Source organism: Chrysochloris asiatica, unplaced genomic scaffold, assembly GCF_000296735.1.
Source record: "Chrysochloris asiatica unplaced genomic scaffold, ChrAsi1.0 scaffold00298, whole genome shotgun sequence".
NCBI classification, from domain to species: domain Eukaryota; kingdom Metazoa; phylum Chordata; class Mammalia; order Afrosoricida; family Chrysochloridae; genus Chrysochloris; species Chrysochloris asiatica.
Genome location: NW_006408816.1, coordinates 1943802 through 1951577, shown reverse-complemented (window position 1 = coordinate 1951577; position 7776 = coordinate 1943802).

The window sequence follows — 7776 nt, the reverse complement described above, 5'->3', positions numbered from 1 at the left end:
GTCAGTAAATGTTTTAAGTCCTCTTCACTTTCAGCAAGCAAGGTAGTATCATCTGCATATCACAGGTTGTTAATGAGTCTTCCTCCAATCCTGATGCCACTTTTTTCCTCATATAACTTTCATATAATTGGCTCAGCATACAGGTTGAATAAGTATGGTGAAAGAATAGAACCTTGTCTCACACTTTTTTAAATTTTAAAACAGTCAACGTTCTCATGTGCTGTTCAAACAACTGCTTCTTGGTCCAGGTCCAGATTCCTCATGAGCACAATTGAGTGTTCTGGAATACTCATACTTCGCAATGTTGTCCACAGCTTGTCATGATCCACACAATCGAAAGCATAGTCAATAAAGCACAGGTAAACATCTTTCTGATAGTCTCTGCTTTCAGCCAAGATCCATTGGACATCAGCAATGATATCTCTCGTTCCATGGCCTCTTCTGAATCTGGCTTGAACCTCTGGAAGTTCTCTGTCAACGTATGATTTTAGCCATTTCTGCATTACCTATAGCAAAACTTTACTTGCATGGTATATCAATGAGATTGTCCAATGATTTCTGCATTCCGTTGTGTTCCTAGCTATAGGTGAGTTTAAATTGACTTATATTGGCCATTTTGAATCTGACAATCAAATAGTTTATTATGCCATGAATGACAAATTGAAGAAGAATGGCATTGAATTACTCATCAAAAAGAATGTTTCAAGATCTATCTTGAAGCATAATCCTGTCTGTGATAGTATGCTATATTTACATGCCTACAAAGAAGAACAGTTAATACAACTATTATTCGAATTTACAGGCAAACCACTAAGGAAAACAATAAAATTGAAGAATTCCACCAACTTATTCAGTCTGAAACGAATCAAACATACAATCAAGATGTATTGATAACTACTTGCAATTAGAATGCAGAGGTTGAAAATAACTGGGAAGGATTAATTTTTGGGAAATATGGCATTGGTGAAAAAAATTATGCTGGAGATCAAATGATAAAATTTTCTAGACCAATGACTTGCTCATTGCAAATACCTTTTATAAAAACATAATAAATGGCTATATGCAGAAATCAAATTGACTACAGAGGTGGAAAGGGATGGTGGAAAAGCTCCATAGCATCAGCCAAAAAAGGCTGTGCTGACTGTGGAACAAACTATTTATCAATTGCTCATATGAAATTTCAAACTGAAGCTGAAGGAAATTGAAACAAGTACATGAAAGCCAAAATATAACCTTGCCCCTATACCACCTGAATCGCGGATCATCACCAGAACAAATTTGATGCATTAGACACTGAATGACCAAAGACCACAAAAGTTGTGATATGACATCAAGAACACTATACAGAAAGAAAGCAAAAGGTCATTTAGAAGACAAGAAAGAAGTAAAAGTCTGAAATGATGTCAAAAGAGACTCTGAAACTTGCTCTCCATCACAGAGATACTAAAGCAAATGGAAATGAGAAGGTAAAAGAACTGAACAAAAAATTTCAAAGGGCAGTTCAAGAAGAAAATATCAAATATTTTAAAGGAAGGTGCAAAGACCTGAGATTTGAAAACCAAAAAGGGAAGAACATGCTCAGCATTTCTCAAGTAGATGGAACTGAACAACAATAACAACAACAAAAAAAAAATGCCAAGTCTCAGCTTGCAATACTGAAGGATTCTGTGGGCAAAATATTGAATGATGCAGAAAGTTTCTAAAGTAGATGGATGGAATACACAGTCATTGTGCCAAAAAAAAAAAGTCAATACGTGACCATTTCAAGAGGTAGCATATGATCATAAGCCAATTATACTGAAGGACAAAATACAAGATGAGCTGAAGGCATTAGCAAAAAAACAAGACTCTGTTAATTGATGGAATGCAAATGGAAACTTTTCAACAAACTGATGCAGCACTATAGGTGCTCACTCATCAATGTCAAGAAATTTGGAAGGCAGCTATGTGGCCAACTTATTGAAAGAGATTTAAATTTGTGGTCCTTACAAAGAGAGGTGACCTAATGGAATGTGGAAACCATCAGTTGATATCATTAATATTGCATGCAAGTAAAATTTTTTAAAAGATAATTTTAAAACACCAGCAGCAGTATATTCACAAGGAAATGCCAGAGGTTCAGGCTGGATTCAGATGGGGACTTGGAATGAAGGACATTATTGCTGATATAAGTTGGATCTTGGCTGAAAGTAGAGAATATCAGAAACGTATATACCTGTGCCTTATTGATTACCAAAGGCTTGGATTGTATGGATCATGACAAGCTGTCGACAACATTTCAGAGAATGAGTATTTCAGAACAACTAATTGTGTTCATGAGAAACCTGTACATAGGTCAAGAAACAGTGCTAACAAGAACAAGGGAACATTGAATGGTTTAAAATTAGAAAAGGTGTTCATCACAATTGTATACTTTCACCATAATTATTTATTCTTTATGGTGAACAAATAATCTGAGAAAATGGAATATATGAAGAAGAATGTAACATCAGGTTTGGAAGAAGGGTCATTAACACACTATGATACACTGATAATACAACCTTTCTTGCTGGAAGTGAAGAGGACTTAAATTACTTACTGATGAAAGTCAAAGATCACACGATCTGTGGTATAGATTGCATCACAATATAAAGAAAACACAAATGCTCACACTGGAACAACAAATGACATCAAGATAAATAAAGAAAAGAGTCAAGTTGTCAAAGACTTCATTTTGTTCAGATCAACCATCAACACTCATATAAGAAACAGTCAAGAAATCAAAGGATATATTGCACTAGGCAAATCTGCACAAGACCTCTATTTAAAGTGTTTAAAAGTAAAGATACCAGTTTGAGGACAAAAGTGCACCTGAACCAAACTATGATATTTTGAGGCATTTCAACTATGGTATTGGTGGAGAATATTAGGATACCATGGACTTCCAGAAGAATGAACACATTTTTGTTAGAAAAAGTACAGCAAGAATGCTCCTTAGAAACCAGTGACCAGACTTGGTCTCTCATACTTGAGACATATTAGCAGAAGCAAGAGGAGGACAGCATGCTTGATAAAAGTGAGGGTCAGTGAATAAGAAGAAAACCCTCAACATGATAAAATGACACAGTTGTAGCAGCAATGGGATGAAGTGTAGAGATGTTTGTGAAATTGGTTTTAGTCCGGACTGTGTTTTGTTCTGTTGTGAATATGTCGCTGTGAGTTGGCACCTACTGGACAGCACTTTACAATAACAATATCAATGCTTACTTTAAAGACATGACATGGCTAATGTATTAAATCACTAACCCTAGGGAGTAGTCCTACTCTGCCATATAGCATCTCTTTGAGTCAGCATCCACTGGATGGCAGTGGGTTATTTTATACTATATATTACCTTAACTTATTACATAAAAAATAGCAGAGTGGGAGGCAGGGCTTTATGGCAGATTAGTGAGAAGTGCAATGCAGGCCATCAACAGTAATAACACAGAATACCAAATGAAGCAGGTTCAGGGAGCAGTCCCAGAGTTCTAAACTTCATATAAAGGAATATTTAGAAGGATCAAAGGCTTACTGCTAGTGTGATGTGTAGAAAAAGCAAGAAAGGTGGCGTTTTCTGATCTGCAGCTGTCAGTGTGTGCCAACGCCACCATCTTGGGTGTGACAGACATGGTAAAGGATCAGAGGAGCATTCCCACCACAGAGATCTGACTGATCATTAGAAATAGAGGTGTGGATATTTTTAACTGTTCATTGATCTCTCACTGTCTGTGTACTTCCATTCTGGTGACTAGAGGGTATGCCTGAGTGAGTGGATGGCCCCCTCCTCTACCCAAGAATGTTCTACTATGCATACATGCAGATCTGCTCAGCAAAGACTACAGCATGCAGAATCTCAGGAGGGGAGAGGTCAACAGGAACTGCTTAAAATGAAATGGTTTCCCAGAATGACTCCAGCCAGCTGAGCAAGGAGCATTAAATTAATACTCATATTTTGCTACATTTTTTTTTAACGATTGCAGATTGTAGTATCCAATCTATTTTTTGTTTGTTTGTTTGTTTTGCTATTGTAGTTTTGTTTTTTATTTCTTTTTTGGTTCCACTTTTACCTTGGAGGAACTCTTTCTCTCCCTATTTTACCCAAGAAGAGACAGAAATTGTGGTCATATAGCCAAGCAACAATCACACCCTATCAAATCCCACCATTCAAGCAAAAGTCAATACCAGCAGCTATATACCACATAGACAGCCTACATCTGCTATAGTTACTCTGAGTTGAGTAATAAGAAATGTGAAAAGGAAAGCCCATCTTTTGATCAAGTCTACCTGGAGGTAATCAGAAAGCTTAATAATGCATCAACATGCATTCATCTAATTATTGAAAACACATCTAATTATTGAAGATGCTCAACAGACGGTCAAAGATTTTGGCACATATCTAGAAACAAGATAGAATAACTGAAACAAATAAGCTGCAGGTATATATACCTAGACTTCCCATTGAAAGGAAGGCAGGCTTTGGAACTTCCTGAGAAGGACTTCAGGAGAATGATATTGAGGTGTGTCCAAATGCTCCACAGAGAGGCTGAGAAAAATAAGGAAGAAGTCAGGAAATCAATATAGCAACAATCAAATAAGATAAAATAGCATTGGAAACCATTCAAAACCTGCAAAAAGAGGTCCAAATGGTTAACAATAAAATATTGGAAATGAGCAATGCACTGAAAGGGCAAAGAAATACAACTGATGAGATAGAAGTCAGAACCAATAAGCTGGAAGACAAGTCTCTCAATACTGCTAAGATAGAAGAGCAAGCAGAAAAATATGGTTAAAAAAAAATCTAACAAAAGTTTAAGATTCATTTAGGACAACATGAAGTGGAGTAACTTGAGAATTATTGGAATTCTAGAACAGGAAGAATCACAGAAGTCCACAGAAGAGAGAGTTGAAGAGTTAATGGAAGAAAACTTTTAACATCCTGAAAAGCAAAAAGATAAGCCTTCAAGAAGCTCAATGAACTCCAAGAAGGATAGACCACAAAAGAAAAGGACCAAGACATATCATAATCAAGCTCTCCAAATTCAAAGGTAAGGAGAGACTCCTGAAAGCTACTAGGGAAACAGAAGTGTTACATACAAAGGCAAGAAATAAGATTAAGCTCTGATCTTTAAGAAGAAACCATGCAGGCAAAGAAGGCAATGGGGAGACATATATAAAACCCTGAAAGAAAAAACTGCCAACTAAGAATCCTCTACCCAGTAAAGCTGCCAATCAAATATGACAGTGTAATAAAATTATTCCAGGATAAACAGACGCTAAGGGACTCTGTCAAAGCCAAACGAGGGCTTCCAACAATAACAGACAACAACCCGAGATTGACGTGCATGGCAACACCACCCAGAACTCAATAAACAAAAGGAAGAATCCAGAACAGAGCAAAAATACAAGAATGAATTCAGAAGACATGTGAGGTCAGGATATGATCAAAACAACTACAATGTGAAAGAAGGTAAAAATATAGGAACAGAGATCGAGGTGATGAGGAGGTCAGGTAGACTGCAGGTACATAATATTCTCCTCCTTTTAAAATAGACTGTTTTAAATGGAGAAGAATGTTAATAGAACACAGGGTAACCTCAAAGAAAATTAATACTTCACAACATCTGAAGAAAATGAAACTCCAAGAAGAACATGGAAACATTAAAAATAGGAAGCTTAAGAAAAATTACCCATACTAAAAGAAAAAAAAAATTCTATACAGAAGAGCACAGAGTATGAGATAGACACATCATAGTTTGGGTGTTGAGGAGGGAAATACACAAGAAGGGAGAAGGGGGTAGAAGAGCAGGGTTGCACTGAGGCAGGTTTGCAGGGGCTAAATGGGACAGAGGTAAATAATGATGTATGCGCAACCTTGGAAAAAAACAGGTCTCTGTAGTACAAGGATCAAGGCATAGTCTGAACGGGTAAAAGAGGGGAAATAATGTTAAGATGCTTGACTGTATTATGACTTTTGCCTGCTATTGTAAAATAGATACGAGTGGGATAGTAAGGAATATCAGGCAAAAATGATTACAGAAAACTTGTAAACCCATCTTCAGCTTATAAGTCATCAGAATACCGAAGTTCTAGAACTTCCTCAGTGAAGTAGGCTTCTTGCAGAGCCTTTGTTGTATAGAAGACCTTCGGTAGAATCTTGAAGCCCATCCAAAACCTTCTGAAGTGGGACATTCTCACTTGAAAGGACATGCAGATCAGCCTGGAGCAGCTAGGGGAACAGAAGACACTTCTTGAAAGAAAGACCAGCAGAAAACACACACACTCACACAAATATGGCAGTCTGTTTGGTTACTATAAGAACAAACAACTTGTTTGCCGGGCAGCCATTAATGAAATTAATCAAGCCTCTTCAGGACAAGCTCCCTTCCAAGACTGAAATTCAAAGGGAACACACAAGCAGTCATATAAGCTTGTTGGCAACCATGTTAGTCTACTGGTAAGTGGAAGGTGGGGGAAGGAAGCAATGAAGTTATGGGCTGAGTTTGGCCACATTACATAGACTCCTGGCGACCTTGAGATGAGAGAGTAAAGAAGAAGGGCTGGTTTGTTTGAAGTGCAGTGAGATCTGAGTAATCCTAAGCCATGGACAAGGACATAACCATGAAGGGCTAAGGCTGAGAGCAAAGCATTCAGCTGATATGAAGTAAGAGGAGATGCACGAGAACTCCCAAACTTTCTGATTGTACCCATTTGATTTAGCTTCGATGGCTGGATGATCAGAACTCAAATTGTTGTTGTTGTTATGTGTCGTGGAGTCAGTTCCGACTCATAGCCACCCTGTATAGGGTTTCCGAGGCTATAAATCTTTACGGGAGCAGAAAGCCTCATCTTTCTCCTGCAGAACAGCTGGTAGTTTCGAACTGCTGACCTTGAGATTAACAGCTCAATTCTTAACCACTATGCTACCAGAGCTCCTTAGAAATCAAATAGAGGAAGATAAATTTAATAAAAGAAACAAGTGCAGCATATTGCTATAACTTGTTGAACTTGACCTGTATTTATGGATGTAGTAGCTCAAGATACCAACCAAGAGAGAAGGAGTCTTGACATCATGGCTCAAACATATCTCCTCTATACACAGAGTTGATAGGCATGGGAAACTTAGACATTGACTACATAAAATGGGGAACAATAAAGGCATGGAGTGGTTGGCTTGCAAGTTTTCTAACTAACATTTTGTCCTTTTACTCTTAGGTGTGCATTTTGTCCCTTTACTTTTAGTAAAAATGTCTGAGTTTTATCTCTCGAGAAACCATCTCTGCACTTTTTTAGACAGCAGTTAGGGAAAGCAATCAACTATTATGTAAAGAGGAAAGTTGAGGACAATCCTTTCTCAGTCTGAATAAATAATGTGAGTATTTATTTAGGTAGACTCTTGGTGACAATGACTGAACAGAACTGAACAAATACTCTATGTTGCTGAAATTTTAAATTCTGGTGTGGCCCTGTAAATAAATCAAATGCATCAATTGTTTTATGATTGTCTTTATTCATTGCCCAACTTTCACATGCATGTGATGCTAGGAAAATACCAGGACTTGGGTCAGGCTCACTATATCCTCAAACTGACTTATTTGCTCTTGAACACTTTAAAGATATCTTGTGCAGATGATTTGCCTGAGGTAATATGTCAGTTGAAATCTTGACTGCTGATTATGTGAGTGTTTATTGCAGATCTAAACAAAATGAAGTATTTGACAACTTGAAACTTTTTCTCTGTTTATCATAATTTTTTTT